The sequence below is a fragment of the Drosophila guanche genome, unplaced genomic scaffold (assembly GCF_900245975.1).
Source record: "Drosophila guanche unplaced genomic scaffold, DGUA_6, whole genome shotgun sequence".
In the NCBI taxonomy this organism is placed as follows: domain Eukaryota; kingdom Metazoa; phylum Arthropoda; class Insecta; order Diptera; family Drosophilidae; genus Drosophila; species Drosophila guanche.
Window position 1 is genome coordinate 858,085 of NW_022995750.1, and position 15,886 is coordinate 873,970.

Consider the following 15,886-nt stretch of genomic DNA (forward strand, 5'->3'; position numbering starts at 1 on the left):
CATATTGGCAAAATGTTTGCGGAAAAGTGTACTCCGAAATGCAGTCAATGTTAAACCAGCAAATAGTGCCCCAGAATTATGCTAATGACCTTAACAGAAGACGAGAGCTGTCTCTCCCTCTAGCTCTTTCCTTAGAGACAAACAATATTATGTACAAAATCCAATCTAATTCACAAACAAATTCCATTAAAATCCATGAAAATCATCTGCTCAAATGAACATAAGCTGCAAAATAAATGAAAGGCAGTGAGAAAACACCAAGCAAGATCCCTTAGAAATACCGTCAGAGAACTTCGGGAAAGATTTTCCCTGTGCAAATGTCCAACCCGAAAACTTAAAATTTTAAGTTTTCCATGCGGTTTTCCTCTGACACAAAACTATTCATGAGAATGTCTCCCCAAAACAAAGGAAAACAGGCTAAACATTTACACGCTCTGGAGCATAAATATGCCATAAAGGGAAATGAGAGGACATCAGTAAGAGGAGGCATGACAGGGGGGTAGGGTTGGTATGTTATCGTAATGGTTGCTGCTGCTGCTGCGGTTGTGTCAGTGCTTAGGGCTCGACACAAACATAAATATTTAATAAAAAATGCGCATAAATTATACAAAAACAAATTCGAGTTGAAATAAGAAGAAAACAAAAGTAAACGAAACAGGGACAGTGTCAGTGGCAGCAAGAGAGGGCAAAAGGATGGCTGATAAATACATGCCATGTGGGAAATTACCGCGAACATGTAACAAAATGCACATATGAATATGGGTTGGAAAAGTGTGCGATGTAGCTGGAAGAGAGTCAGTTAACAAGAGAGAATTACAGGCAGGGATTAAGTGGGCGCAGCTGGGGCAGAGGAAAGGGAAGAAAAGGTTAAGAAAAGAGAGATTAATGTTGAGAGTTAACATGCGCCGAGTGTGTAGATTAATTTACAGGGCTACAATTGTACACTTGGAGACATTTAAGACATAATTTATTCTACAAAAGTGCGAGTGCGAGTGTTGGCCTGAGAATAAGCTTTTCCCAGTTCCCATTCCCATTACCATTCCCATAATTTTAGCATAATCTTCACCTAGATCAATTTTTGGCCAAAACCAAATAGTCAGACCCAAAAACATTTTCATGTCAATAAACCTGTCACACAGGGAGACACGGAGAGAGTCCTGGCATCTTGCTACCTGCACATTTCCGTGCACAAACATTTCAATCAATTAAATTGCAATTGCAATTTGACAATTATACCATTAAGCAGCTGTCATGGATCCGCCTATCCCTAGTTGCAGTTGAGTAGAAATTACAGTGGGGAAGGGAGGGACATTCTGCATGCTGCATTAGTAATTTCCCTTTTTTTTTTTGACTGTGCAGGGATGTGCAATAGGGTCTTTGTGGGTCTCTCTCTCTCTCTCTGGGTGATGCACTTTGTCAACTCTCGTCATGCTCAGCTGTCTGCTACGTGCCTCAGCTGTCTGAACTGCACGTCCCAGACCTGTTCTGCCCTGTCCTGCCCCAATGTACCCTCTTCTCTGATGTGGTTTATAAGAGACAGGGGAACGACACACACTGCCTGCCTGCCTGCTCGAGTGTGTGTCACTGTGTTAGAGGAGGCAGGATTCTGTGGAAAGTAACTTGTATCAACACTTTAGCCTATGCACAAGAGACCCACGCAAACATACACATCAGAGCGAGAGAGAGTGAGAAACTGAGAGGGAGACCCACTTGTACACCTGCTGACCCTCTCAGAGCATTGCCCCCTTGCATTGCAACGTCTTGACATATTTGGGTTAGATCTGCGCCAAGCCCCTTGCCCTGCATCCATCCCTGTCTCTGTCTCACGCTCATTACAAATTCCAACTAAATTCTCTGGTCGTATATCCCTGTGCTTTTGAATCTGCTAATGAACATAACTCAGCAGCAGCAGCAGCAGCAGCAGCAGCAGAGACACAGAGACAGCATCTGGGTCTCCACTCCTCTCTGCTCTGGTTCGTAGAAGTTTTTGGGTTTGTTTGCTCAAGTTTTAAATTAATGACAGCATATTTACTTGCGGTCCAGAGAGAGAGAGAGAGAGCTTCAGCGAGCGCTTCAATGAGAGCTCCAGAAACCCAAAAACAGCTGCCAAGTTGACCAACTTGAAATCTTGGAAATAGATTAACAAAAATTAATGTTTCTGCCTTGGTTTGCCCGTGCTGCCTCTGGAGTGGAAATTAAATAAGATGTCCTGTCACTGTCAGGAAAGCTTATACTGCCAAGATGAATCTTTACTTCGTTTCGTTTCGTTTCCCTTTTTCTGGAATTTGATTTAATTTTGTGGCCATGCCAAGAGGAGCCCTGATAGCTTCTCTCTGGGTTTGTGGTGCCATCATTTGTGTTTGCATTGTTCTCGTGGTTTTTGTTTAGAAACCAACAACATTTCGTGCTGCTTAAAAGATAAATAGCCTCAAGAAGTAGATGAAAAACCATTAAAGACAAGGCTGCTTCTCCCATTTAATTTTCTATAAATTATGCAAGCTGCTCGAACTCTGCGATGATGATTAGCTTTCGCTAATAAAACTTGACCATAAATTAATTAAAAGACAACACACGGACACACATGCAGAAAATAAAAGGGCAGGGCAAACCAGACTCAATGATTTTCAATTAATGTGGAAACCTAATCAAACCAACAGCAACAAGGACCTGACCACAAGGATGGGCTAAAAACCCACATGAGAGACAGAGAGGAAGACAGAGAGAGAGAGAGAGAGAGAGAGTGGGAGTGGGCTGGAAAAAGGGGTTAAAAAGGAAAGCAGGCAAAGGTAAATCCAGTGAAAGCAAATCCGCAAAGCTTAGAAAAAATTCCCCACTGTGCTTGTATTTGTTTCTTTTTTTCCTCTAAACGAAACTATCGACTAAATGGAAAACCCAAGCAGAAAAACGAGGAAAAAGTGTGGGGAAAAAGAGCGCATAGCGCCGCAATTCAAAAGTGAAAAGCTTCACAAGAAACAAAAAGCAAACAAGGATAACAAATGTTCATTCGGGGCACCAGAGCACAGACAGAGCAAACGAGAGAAGTAAGGACTGCTCCTCCTGCGAGTGTGCTCCAGCGAGGGGGCTGGGGCTACAAACACTAAACAAATAGACATGATAAATTAAAAAAGCAAAAAGCAAAGTAACGAAAAAAAAAAGAAAAGCAAAGCAAGGCAGCAAAAAGCAAAGCATGGGCAAAGAAATGAGAAGCAAATAACGCGACGCATTGCACGCAAAGCTCAAGAAAAATATTACGGGAGCAAGCCCCATCCCCCAACCCCCATCCCCATCCCCCTGTTTGTAAACCTCTTGGCACCCCACAGACCCTGGCAATACCTCCTCTGTGGGTGTGGCAGCAACGCTGGTCGATGTGTGTTAAGTGGCATGCCCCAAAGGCGTCAAGAGGCACGCAGGATAAATAACAAAACGACTCTGATAGAAGAAGCAGTAGATAAAGGAACTGCGAGTGAGAGAGAGCGACAGAGAGAGAGAGAGAGAGAGGAGAGAGCGAAAAAAAGACACGCGCGAGCATATAAGAAAGGGAAGCAGATAGATGCCTGCCAGGCGGTACAAAGGGCGGGGCGTGGCGTTGGCGGCGAGTTTGTTTAAGCCTTCCAGCAGGTGTTGGCTCGTTTGAAATGCGAGCGATTTGCAATTTGCATAGCCGGGAAGCAAAACTGCCGCCTGCCTCATCCGCAGCGCCAATCTCAAGGGTTCACAGGGTTGTCAAGGCGCTGAATGGGAAGGACGGGCTAACGCTCTTCAGTCATCAGATTGATTGGGTGTTGATTTGTAATAGAAACTGCTGGGGTACGATTTTTGCTGTTTTTAAGTCAATTTTGATATAGTTTTCCGTTACCGACTACAAATCCGATACATTTATCGATCAAACTACATAAAAATATGAATTTTTATATGCTTTTCGATAGCTTTACGTCACGATAAACACAAATATAGCTACAAAATCCTTCTAGGTTCAGCCCCAAAGCACACCGCACACAACACAAAACTGCGGAATTTGTAGCACACATTTACAAGCCACCTGACAACCCTATTTGCTTAGCGATACATCAACACGACACCTTCTGGCCAATGGACATGGCCAACATGGCTAATACAGCGGCAACCAGAGACAGCTCCCACACAACAGCACAAAGAGCGCGAGGGGGAGAGGGAGAAACACCTGGCAAATACGCAGCCAAGTGAGAAATGAAGACGAGTTAGTTAAGATGGGAAGTAGCTTGGGGGGGGGGGGAGTAGCGAGCTGCCTGGACGACTGTATGGAAAGAGATAAGCTGCGCCGCTGCTGCTCGGGCAACCTGCAGTCACCTCAAGCCATCTGGCAATGCTTTCCTCCGACTCCTAACTGTGGCAGTGGCAGTGTGCAGGACGACAGCATAAATCAGGACACACAGAGAGAGGGGAGGAGTAGGAGGAGTCAGAGGAAACGATAAAAGACAAAAACCCGGGGACAAGGGAAACAAGCACGAACCAAACGGCCACACTAATTGAAAAGCAAGGTGGAATTAATGGCTGGGGAAATGCTAGCGCCACCAATAAACTTTTCCCTTCTGGCAAGAGAGAGACCAGAACAAAAACCCAACTACAACAAGAAAATGCTCAACTAGAACGTAACGGTACTTAAGTTGGCCAATTTGGAGTCCACGCAGATAAGGAAAAACCAAATGCCCTGCCCCTGCCTCTGCCCCCCTTTTGCCGGCTGCTCCTTTGCTTTCTTTTTCGTTTTTCCCATCCACATGAGTAAGCACTGAAATTACTTTTTTGGGTTAGACAATTTTATTAACATTTAATTGAAATAAGCAAACAAGCAACAAAAGAGCTGCCACAAGCAATCAACTCATCGGGCAATGTACAGTGCGTAACGGGACCATAAGGCGAGCATCGAATGTGAGTGGAATTAAAGTTGAAGCAACTCGAAAGAGTCGTGCAAACATGAATGTTAATGAATGAATTAAACCTAAAGAAATACTTTTTATTCTATTATTTGTATCATCTTTACTTGTCAACCCTTTAACCATCCTAAAGCAATATTACGCACTGTCCTGTGACCCGAAATTAACATCCATTTATGCCAGTTAATAACACAATCAAGTTACTTATTAGAAAGGGCCGACAACCGCATCTTTTGCCAAGACTCTTCGGTTAGCCGTGTTCCCTTTTCAAAAGTTGTAATCTGCTAAAAGCCAGCCGCCGTGGGATTATGCGCTTTTGGCATGTCATTGATACGCGGAGCTTCACTGTAACCACATGTCTCTCTTTGTGTGTGTGTGCCCTCTGCACTGTGAATTTTATGATGATGAAGGTGAGAAAATGGCCAAGAAAAAGGTGTGCGGTGTGTGTACGGGTTATAAAATAAACTTTTAGCGCCGCAAACACATATAAAGAAGAAAGTAAACTCCCAAACATTCCCAAAAACAGCATAACCAAAGAAAAACTTAAAGAACAAAACGTGATAAAGATCTTTAAGGATTTGCAGCACCAAGGTTGGGCCCATAATTCGGGTTTAATAATTCATAAGCCTCTGGACCCTCAGGTCAGGAAACACACACACAATACCACAGCCTCCCGGTAAGTTATGACAATTACATTATGAGTTGTACCCTCAACGAATTTAGCTACCTCCTATTAACAATCATCTTGATAATCCTTTAAGAATTAAACCTTTTAAGGAATTATAACCAAAAATGTAAATGCCATTTGGAAGGCAGTTTTCTTTTATACTCAAGTGCTGGAAATTTTATTTATTTATGTGAGAGGAGCGCCATTAAAACTCGATTATTTCGATAATAAAAGTTGAGGGGCCGACGTGCAGCGAAAGCAAATGCTGCAAATTTGAAGAAAACTTTAAGCATAAAAAAGGGGGAAAAGAGTGGTGAAAAGCGAAGAATAAAGAACGAAATAGGAAACATTAAAAAGTGGCATCATTCGAAAGCTTAACTATTTATGAGGCGCACAAAACAAAAACATGTAAATGAAAGGGGTAGCGTGGTGTTAGCGGCGCATCGATAAGAACTCAATTCCATTAACAAACAACTTTTCTTTGGAGAATTTTCACGCTGCCGAACAACTTTTTGCGCCCATACAAATAAAATCACAATAAACTAATTGAATTCAACAAATCGACAGCAGACGGAAGAGCACAGGGAGTTGGGAAGGGAAGGAGGAAGGAAGGAGAACTGCGCCAACGGAAGCTGTGCGCGAAATTAATTCAATTGACTAACAATAATAATTTGCACAATAAAAACTGGCAAAAAAGCGACTGGCAGAAGGCGAAAACTTTGGGTCCGAGATTTAATCACAGAAATGAAATGGAACTCCCCTGTTGCTGCCACTGCCACTGCTGCTACGTGCCACGTTTCGGGCTTTCTGGCTGTGATGGACCAAACTTTTGCTACTCCTGCTCTAAAATTAATGAATTTGTTATGCAAAAATCCACACACAACAACGATAACAAAGTGAAAAGTCCAATAACAAAAGTGTGGCAAACAATTAAGCATAAGGATTTGGCAGGTGGCAAGGAAGAAATAGATAAATGGGGGAAACTAGACAGCAAAGGGTATGTGAAGAATAGAGACAGGAAAAGGCAGGATTAGGTGTACTCTTTGAGTGGTACAACTATTGACAACAGGAAGGTTCCTCAACTGTAGTAATATCGTGAGGTAAACAATAGAGCAAATTCATCTCTTAACCTCACATTACAAGTTCTTCGACTCTCGTCATATCTTGAGAAGTCCAGCAATGCGTATTCGCAACAACATCAGGGCAAAACCACTCGAGAGCAAAACGTGTACCAGCACAAGTTTTCTTTGCTGCTTTCCTTACTTATTTTCGGTGGGGTGTTCAGGGTTCTCCTTTAGCCTGTGGCACGTTTCTTGCCTAACTGCTTACAAGTCCAGTATTCGGTTTCGTTTCGAAACATTTTTATTTCTTTCCCCCCAAGAAACCAACACAATGGACGGTTCTACTGCTGCTTCTTTCTGGTTGTACAACACTTAAATCCCAATTCGTTTTTCGAGCTGCCAGCATGAGGAGTCACACAAGGAATCACAGAATCTCAGACACACACACTAGAGTGGGAGAGGGAGAAACATGGCAGGAGCTGGAGATGGGGTAGAAATACTTACTTAACATGCATATATGGATATTTTATTGATACGCAACTGTGAGTGCCGCTGGGCACTGAGACCGAGAGCGAGTGAGCAGAAAACTCTGAGAGCAACCCGAATGGAGAATGGGGAAATAAAAATGAAAATGTGTTGCGAGGCTTTTAATGCGTTTTCCCCTCGCAGCAGCAATATTCCATGGGTTGGTACCCGCCTCGAGCAAGGCACGGCATGGCTTGGGTCTCCCCATAAATGGCCATTGGCCAAGAAGGAGCAAGATGCGAACAAAAAGTAGGGATCAGCAACCGCCTCAATTGCACTGCAGTCAAGTCAAGGCTGCGGAAGTCACATGGAAATCCCTTTGATTTTTTTTCTGTTATTTAATCTTTTCGTTTTTCTGTTCTTTTTTTCTTACATTTAAGAAGACACATTTTCACACTCGTTTTACATCTTTTGGGAGCTTTGGGGTTCGGGTTTACTTTTGGGTTTCGTTTCGGTTAAGGGTTAAAGACACTTTTGAAGCATGAATTGAATTCCATAATTATGCAGAATTTGCGAGTACTTATGGTGGGAATATTTATAGAAACTTTGAATGGAATCAATCATAAGCACAAATGCCTTTGACAGCATTTTTGAAGTACAACATTTCCACTTAGACTCCATTAAATGTTTTGGTAATTTAATAACAAGTAATTTTCGATTTTTATACCCGGTACTCGAAGAGTAAATAGGGTATATTGTATTTGTGCGAATAACGGTTGTATGTACCGCACAGAAGGAAACGTTTCCGACCCCATAAAGTATATATATTCTTGAACAGCAGAGTTGATAGAGTCATGTCTGTCTGTCCGTCCGTTTTGTTGAGCGCCTGGATCTCAGAGACCATAAAAGCTAGAGCCACCAAATTTTGCATCCAGACTTCTGTATGCTCACAGTGTTACAAGTTACCGCCCCCTTCAGCCCCGCAAAAAGGAGAAAACCTCAAAAACTACAATTTTGAAGATAAAAGAATCATTATTATAGCCACAATGAAGAAATTAGGCAGCTTTCGATGTTTTTTTCACATTCTCTCATTCACATTTGTGACGCGTAAGAAGCGTCTCACACGTCCCTTCTCGTTTTCCTATACGGACGAGGCATTCTCTTTCCCATCTATTCTACTTAAAGAGCATTCAAAATTCCAGCAAAAACCTTCCTGCCATTTACCCACTTTGTTTCGTCTCTTGCGTCAAGTGTGTTCATTCATCTTCCTTCGGGTTACGGATTCGAGTTTCACTGCTGATGGAAAGGCGGACAGAACCGAAATGGACCGGAGCTGGGGGTAACAAACAATCAATAAAATTGAAGATTTGCCTTTTTCGCTCTCGCAGCCACACAAAAGTCATGCCAGCTGCTGCCGCCTGGATTCATATATATATACATATACATATATAGCCCCCATATACACTCGCACATCTGAAGAGTGAGGGACAGTCAGGCAATTCGCAAATGCCGCCTGATTAATGACGCAATAATTGTTGGCAGGACGCAGGAGAGAATGAACCCTGGACCCAGGACTCTGGTGTCCGTAAATGTATTTAAGTTTTTGTTTTAGCCTTCAAAGTGCTAAAAAATGAACCATTTGATCAGGATCAATGGCTGGCTGGCTGGTCCTGTTCTTTGGACCATTTGATAGGATTATTATCGTGTTTTCAGCCCTTTTTGGCATTTGATTTTGCGTAAAGCTTTTCTATTTTCCCTTCGATTACCATTCGTTCCGTTCAATTTACCAAATTGCTTGAGTAAATGGAAATTTCAACTATTTTCCTGTCTCACTCCCTCTTTGGGGTTTTTCTATTAGCGGGCAACCGAAACTCTTGGCCCTACGCTTAATGATGATTTATATTTGCTTTGAGCTTTGAATTGGTTGGTTAATTATGGTTCGGAGGGCTTCGGTTTGAGGTTTTGGGGTGTTTTTTTCAAATGAATTTCAATGATAGCTGGCAGTTTGAATGGATTGCTGATTGATGCTCATTGAAATGCTGTGTTGTTTCATGATCAACAAGTAATTTAATGCAGTTGGAATTATGTTTGGGGGCAGGTTTTTAGGTTTATTGGTTATTAATATTGTGGAAATCTGGATCATTGGTTGATTTGTGATAGTTTTCATTTGAAGTGGGTCTCCATGGGGATTCAATAATGGGCAAATAACTAATTTATTTCGGATTTCCACTTATTTTGCTTGGAAATGTGCTCCAAAGAAGTCTTTCCCCCCGAGCTAGAAGTATTCCCGTAACTCTTTGTATTTTACATTATATATTTTAGTAATATTGCCACTCCCCAATTCCATATTTCCATGCTAAAAAATTATGCCATCAGTCTGAGGCTTGTTCAGGGGCTTATTATTTAATAAATCCTCAATCCCGTCAGAGCATTAGCTACCCACACACACACACCCACACATAATACATAATCCTCTCATGGAGCGCAAACAAAGTATAATTAGCAAAAGTCAGAGAGAGAAGGTGTTGAAAATGGTGCAAGAAAGAAGAATGGAAGAAAAATTAGGAGAAAAGTGGAAAATGAAGTACAAATTCTCATAGAGCTGCGATTTATGGCATTTCCCGAGTTCCCACAGGATATTTGTGAGTCGTCCTCACCGGTTGCCAGGCAGCAGGCAGCAGGCAGCAACAGCGACAGGCGCGCTAATTTGTTAAGCCCACTTACACATTGGAGCAACGGAGCCCGAACCCAAACCCGAACGAACGAACACAAACCCCCCAAGGATCGCCCCGTGACATGGGGGCTTTTGCGGCATTATCATTAGAATTTAAATTGCCTTTTTCCCGTAGATGCTGCGCTGCTGCTGCTGCTGCTGCTGCCGTTGCCAAGGTAAAGGCAATGGCAAATAATTTGTGGCGCCACCAAACTTGGGCCCAGGCCCAGGGCCTTCATATTTTTATGAGCTTATTTACCCTTCCGCCAGAGCCCTTGGCTCTTGGCTCTGCTTCGTCTAATTTAAGCACCTTTTCTTTAAGCTCTTTTATCTAACTGAATATTTAATTAACCGCAAAACGAGACGAAAATTGGTAAGAAAGTAGAGGAGCTGGAAAAAGTGAAAACTGTTTGGTGTGGAAAAACTGTGTTGGATGATGACAAGAATTGGGTTAATCCCCCGCTGCTGCTGCTGGCAAAATATTATCCAAAAGTCGAAGAAAAACTTCTTTGCCAGAGGATGAACTTTCTCTGGAATGATTCTCACTCTCCCTCTCTCTTGTTGTTTTAAAACCATTTTATGTTTTTATCTTGTTTAACTTTTATTATCTTTCCTGGCGTCTGATAAGCCTTATCGGGCATGTGTTTTGTGTGGCTTTCTGTTGCTGCCGCTTTTCTGCTGGTACACTCTGCTGTTGGCAGTTTCTGGAAAATAGTTTTATTTTAACTTTATAGCAATTGAAACAGCAACGAGGGGAACATGGGAACGGGCATCCTGATGGCAGCGCTCTGCTGCCACAACCGCATTTTGTGGCTTGTCAGGGTTGTCATTCCATCCCACCACATGTCGCTTATAATTTTGCCGTTACCTCTGTGTAAACTCTGACATTTTTTTGTGGCTTTTTCCTACCGCAAAAATTAAATATTATTCCAAGATTTGCTTTGACTTTGAAAATTTGTTTTCGTTCCTATGTCGCCCAACATTGTATTTATTATCTTTTATGTGCTCGAAAGAGAAGAATTATTTTCTTTTGGTGACCTCGTCTGGAATATTTTTGTTTACAGTCCAATTTTGATTTCCTTCTTTTTGTGTCTTTTGCTGTTTTTGGGGTTATTTTTTGATTGACAATCACATGTCGTTGTCGTTGTCATTGCTCGGTGCTTGGCGAAAATATTTGCTAGTTGAAAAAGTTTTGTTTGGATCATGATTTATGTGGGCCAACCAATGGAGGGTATTGCAGGTTTTAGGCGACGTTTGTTGGCGTTAAATGCGTTGGAATCTCCCAATTTAAGAGTTCCCCCAGACGTTGTATCATTCTGATCATTATCGTACAAAAGCTAGCATCAAGATCATCATCATAAAATGCTAAAAATAAAAACCTCATTGCCGTATGCACTTCTCAGTTAGAGTATTCCCATCTTCTGCCTAGTTTTTCCTCTATTTTAATCCTATTTTACTTTCGTTGCACTGCCGCATCTGCTGCTCGGCTGCTTCTGCTGTTTCTGCCACTGCCTGCCCTGACATTTGGCAATGTTTTGAGTGAATGGTGTCAAACATTTCTCTCGCTTCGCTCTGGAGTGATGAGCATTTTCTCATCTCAACTCGTTTTGCCTAGTTCTTTTCATTCCCAGCATTTTCCTCTGTCTCTCGCTCTCCAACTATTTTCATGCTGCATGCAACTGTCGGTAGATTCGTGTTGATTTATTTTCTGAAATTTCAGCATGGGGGCCCAAGCATAACATTGATGGAAATGCAAATTCCCAGATTGATGGGCACATCGATGAGACATAAACAAATGCTTGAAGGTGATAAATATTAAAGAAGAATCTTCCATCGAGAAATGTGATGGCAAGAAATTCTTTTCTTTAAAACACATTTAAAAGTAAATCTTGGAAAATCCTTTTCCCAGTCCCTTCCTAATGGATTATCCTAAGCTCTTTCTCGCTCCTACTCTTTAGTTTTCACCTCAACTACACCTGTAAATGTCCTTCAACGTGAAAAACCCTTCCAACCGCAGCCATAAAAACCCTCCTCCTCTTGTTCAAGCCTCATTCTCATATTCTTCCATACAAAATGTTAATGCATTTTTAATATGCGCATAATTCTCTTATACTCGTACTCCTGCCTACATATATACATATTTATCCAAAAAGACAAAGACATGGAAGAGTAGAGGAACAGGCAAAAAAGAAAATTCACAAAAAAACAGTGAAGAATAATTCACCAAAAAAGGAAATGCAGAGAAAATGAGTGGCAAAACGGGGAAGGGAGGAGGTGGAATAAATAACATTTAGAGTGAAGCGCCGATAGGAGGGGAGGGAGAGCGAGAGAAAGAGAGAAGAGAACATGCGAAAATGTAGTTAACATTGCAAAACAGTAACCGAATCAAGTGGAAATGGAATTGAAAGCGCAAACATACACACACAGAAAGATAGGAGAGTGGAGAGTGGAGAGTGAAGAGAAGAGAGCGAGAACAGAGTGTGGAAGTATAGGACAGGCACAGTACTACACAAAAGTATGCAACCGGCTAGACAATCAGTGTGCGCATTACTGTGTGTGTAAGCGCTTCTTTTGTGTTGTTTTATGTCTCTCTCTGAACGTATATATCTCTCTCTTTCTGCACTTTGCTGCTGCATTTCCAGCTGCATAAAGTTCGCATTTAATTTCGGTCGGCAACACTTTTTTCTACCGCTCTCTGTCTGCCTTTCGCATGCCCTGTAAACGTACATCGAAGGTTTCATGAGTTGCGTGTAAAGAAGGAGAAGAACCACAAAGGAAACCAAACAGTAAATCTAATCTACACTTTAATGAAATTATATAATGGAAGGAGGACTCTTGTATAATCTAGACTCTTGACAAATACCGAGATTCATCGGCATCTGATTACAATTGTGGAGTCAGCATGAGCAAAATCCTTTAGTGGATAGAAACTTATCTTTGGAGTTATGATAAAGTAAGAAGTAAGAACAATATTTCTTAAATTACTGCCAAATATCAGGTATCTACTGGTCCAAACTACTTTCCTGCTATTCCCGCTTGATTTTGGTATTTTCTCCCCGCTGGATCTTTCCTCGTTTTTCACAAATATCTGACTGCTGTAGACTTTATCGCATGTTTGGCCGCGAGTTATCATTTGAAGAGACAGCAACAACACACACATACAAAAGAGAAAGAGACAGAGACAGAGGCAAACAAGTAAGGACAGAGAGGTCCTGTAAACATGTCGCAGTGTCTGTGAGGCGTCTGCGAGCTTTCCCGCTTTTCCGACTTTTCGCTATGTTTTTTTTTTGTGTGTTCCTTTCGCTCGCTTTTCTTTTTGTGCCGCGAACAGGAAGCAGTCGGCCCCAACACTGGCACAAATTAAATGCAATAACATGAGAACAAAAAAAACAAGAAGAAAATAAAAGAAAACCAGTGAAAAAACAGCAGTGAGAAAAGCAGTGAAAAAACGTCGCATGCCGCAACGGAAATGCTATGCCAGGAGAGAGAGCATAGAGAGGGACGAGGCTAAGAAGGAGTGAGGGAGTGAGGGAGTGAGAACTAGTGCCACGTTCAAGCAATTATAGTCAAAAGTGAAGTTGTAATCTTTGGGGGGTAATCTTTGGGGAGAGAGAGGTCAGACGACAGCTCGCACTCTTTCTCTCTCTGTGGCTGGCAATGACAAATAACTTTATGTGAGAAATGGCTGGAAGGATATGCGAGTGGAACCGTATTCAAAGTTATGCTGAATAAGAATGCAGAAGGCAGCATCCAATGAAACAACCTAAGTTCAGTCCCTTTTTGTCGTTCCATCAATCATGTATTTGAATTTACATCAAATATTATTTGTATAAAACATTTAAAAGTCAATTTCTTTGGTCAACAATGCAACACTACTCGCGACAGTCGAAGGATCCGCCAGAAGAAAACGAAACCCCGCCAAAGCCTATCCAAAGATCACGGAAAAAGGATCCACCGGTGCCACCGTCCACTCCTAGGCCGCCGGGGCCACCGACTCCACCTGACTCACCTCCGCCTAAACGTCGGACGCTTCGTCAGACTTTAAAACTGCCACCTCCGCCGTCCCTACCGCCACCGCCACCGCCACCTCCACCTCCACCGCCTACGACCTCTCCTGGAGGAGAAAGAAGAAGTCTCTTTAGAAGACAGTCGCAGCCATTGCCGCCTGCTACACGACAGAGCCCTCCACCAGCGACTGTTCCCGCAGCAGGGAAGAAGAGCAACGAGACTCGGCAGTCACTGCCTCCTGCTGCACCATCAAAGACGAAGATCAAAAAGTCCCGCCAGCCACTGTCTCCTGCTCCTGCAGAAGCTCGGAAGAGCTGGTTTGGAAGAAAGTCTCAGGCATCGAATCCTCCTACTCCTCCTCCTCCTCCTCCGCCGCCGCCTCCTCCTCCACCGGAGCCAACGAGTTCTCCTCTACGAAAGACTCTTCTGCCTGGTGAAAAGAATCCTCAAGCGCCACCCCCACCGCCGCCGCAGCCTAAAGGGCCACCGCCATCCGCATTGAAACGATCAAATCCTCCCGCACAGACGAAGAAAAGCAAAATGCCACCGGCTCTCGCCTCAGATTACACGAGCTCCTCTTCAGCGGAACTGACACCACCGCCGAGACCACGTTTAACTGCCTGGATGCATCGCCGGACAACGGGCAGACTACCGGAATTGGTGCGCGAAAGGCGTGACCCCAAATGGAGAAAAATTCGAATAATTGCAATAAATGTCTGCCTGTACACGGCCCTCGTGGTGATTATCTGTGCGGCTGTCTTTTATAGTACCTTGAAATAAAATCTCTATAAAATCAAGCTAATCAATTGATCAAAAAGAATATGCAGCTAAAGCGCTACTTTTGGTCTGAAAAATGCTTCATAAATGAACCTGCAGTTTGCATCCATCCTTTATCCAGCTACTTCCCTTACCCATCTACTAATTAAAAATACGAGTATTTTTCCACTGGTTGTTCCTCTCTTTCTCTCTCTGCCTTCCTTCTGTTCCTTTTGCATCCTCGAAAATGTATGCAACAAAATGTTTCAGTCATTTTCGCGTTGTGATTCCGCTGACCAGCAACTGACAAGAGGCACTCCAAAAACTGGTAACAGTCGACAGTCCAGTCCAAACGCTCATCAAAAACTAACCAGACCTTCACACAGTTGCAGTCAGAAACACACACTCACAGAAAACATACATACACATACGTTCACTGTGGCCATTTGTGTTTGAAATGCAAACAGGAGTCTAGGAGGGCTGCAGGGGCTCTCTGGTCAATCGGCGGGCCACCGTTCAACGGCCAAGTCAAGTGCCATTGCCTTCCCTTCAAGTGGCGCCCCACTTTCTGCCCTTTCCCTTTGCCTTTGCGTTCTATGTAAACTTTTCTCGTTCGCTCTTTCTCTCTCTCTCCTACTCCCATACAGCCATTTTTGGAGCACTCGAAACTGAAGCTTTCTTACGATTTTTCACCCGAATATATTTAATCATTTCTATATAATTTTAATGCCCTTGAAACAATGCTTCTAAAGATAATTTAGCTAAAGAAACTTCCCTATGGAGCAACAAATTTGAGGTCTATCTGTTAATCTGCCTCTTTTAGTGCATCAAAAATTCGTTCACCTTGTGGCAAATTTTTGTGTCTTATTTCGTGTTTTTATTTTTTGGTTACTTGTTGCTTTATGTTTTGAGGCTTTTCTGTGTTTTTGTGTTGCTGCCGCGTCAACAGGTAATGCGCCATGCCGCAGCCGCACCACACAACACAAAACAAGCCTCCCTCCAGAGACCCGGAGACAACAAGACAGTTCCAGCGGGTTGACATTTGTTTTCACGAGACACTGACCAATGTCGTCTCACCCACACCCCAACCCAGACCCAAGATTCCACCGCAACAACAACACCAAACATATTTTGTTTCGGTTTAGATGTTTCGTTGGAAAGTGTGTGGAAATCTTGTTATGAATGAACATTTCTTTCGTGCATAATCGGCTTTCGGTTCTACCATTACCAATGCTCAAGCGTGTTAACACATTTTTTGGGCGATCTTTTCGAGATCTTTAGATATGCAGGTTTTGTGGTTGGGGGG

At 42.8% G+C, this 15,886-nt stretch overlaps 1 protein-coding gene across 19 annotated transcripts in view; it reads right to left on the reverse strand.

Moving 5' to 3' along the window:
• Window positions 1–15,886, reverse strand: part of LOC117586131 (dystrophin) — a 155,982-nt gene that overhangs the window by 86,497 nt on the left and 53,599 nt on the right. The window lies entirely within an intron of this gene.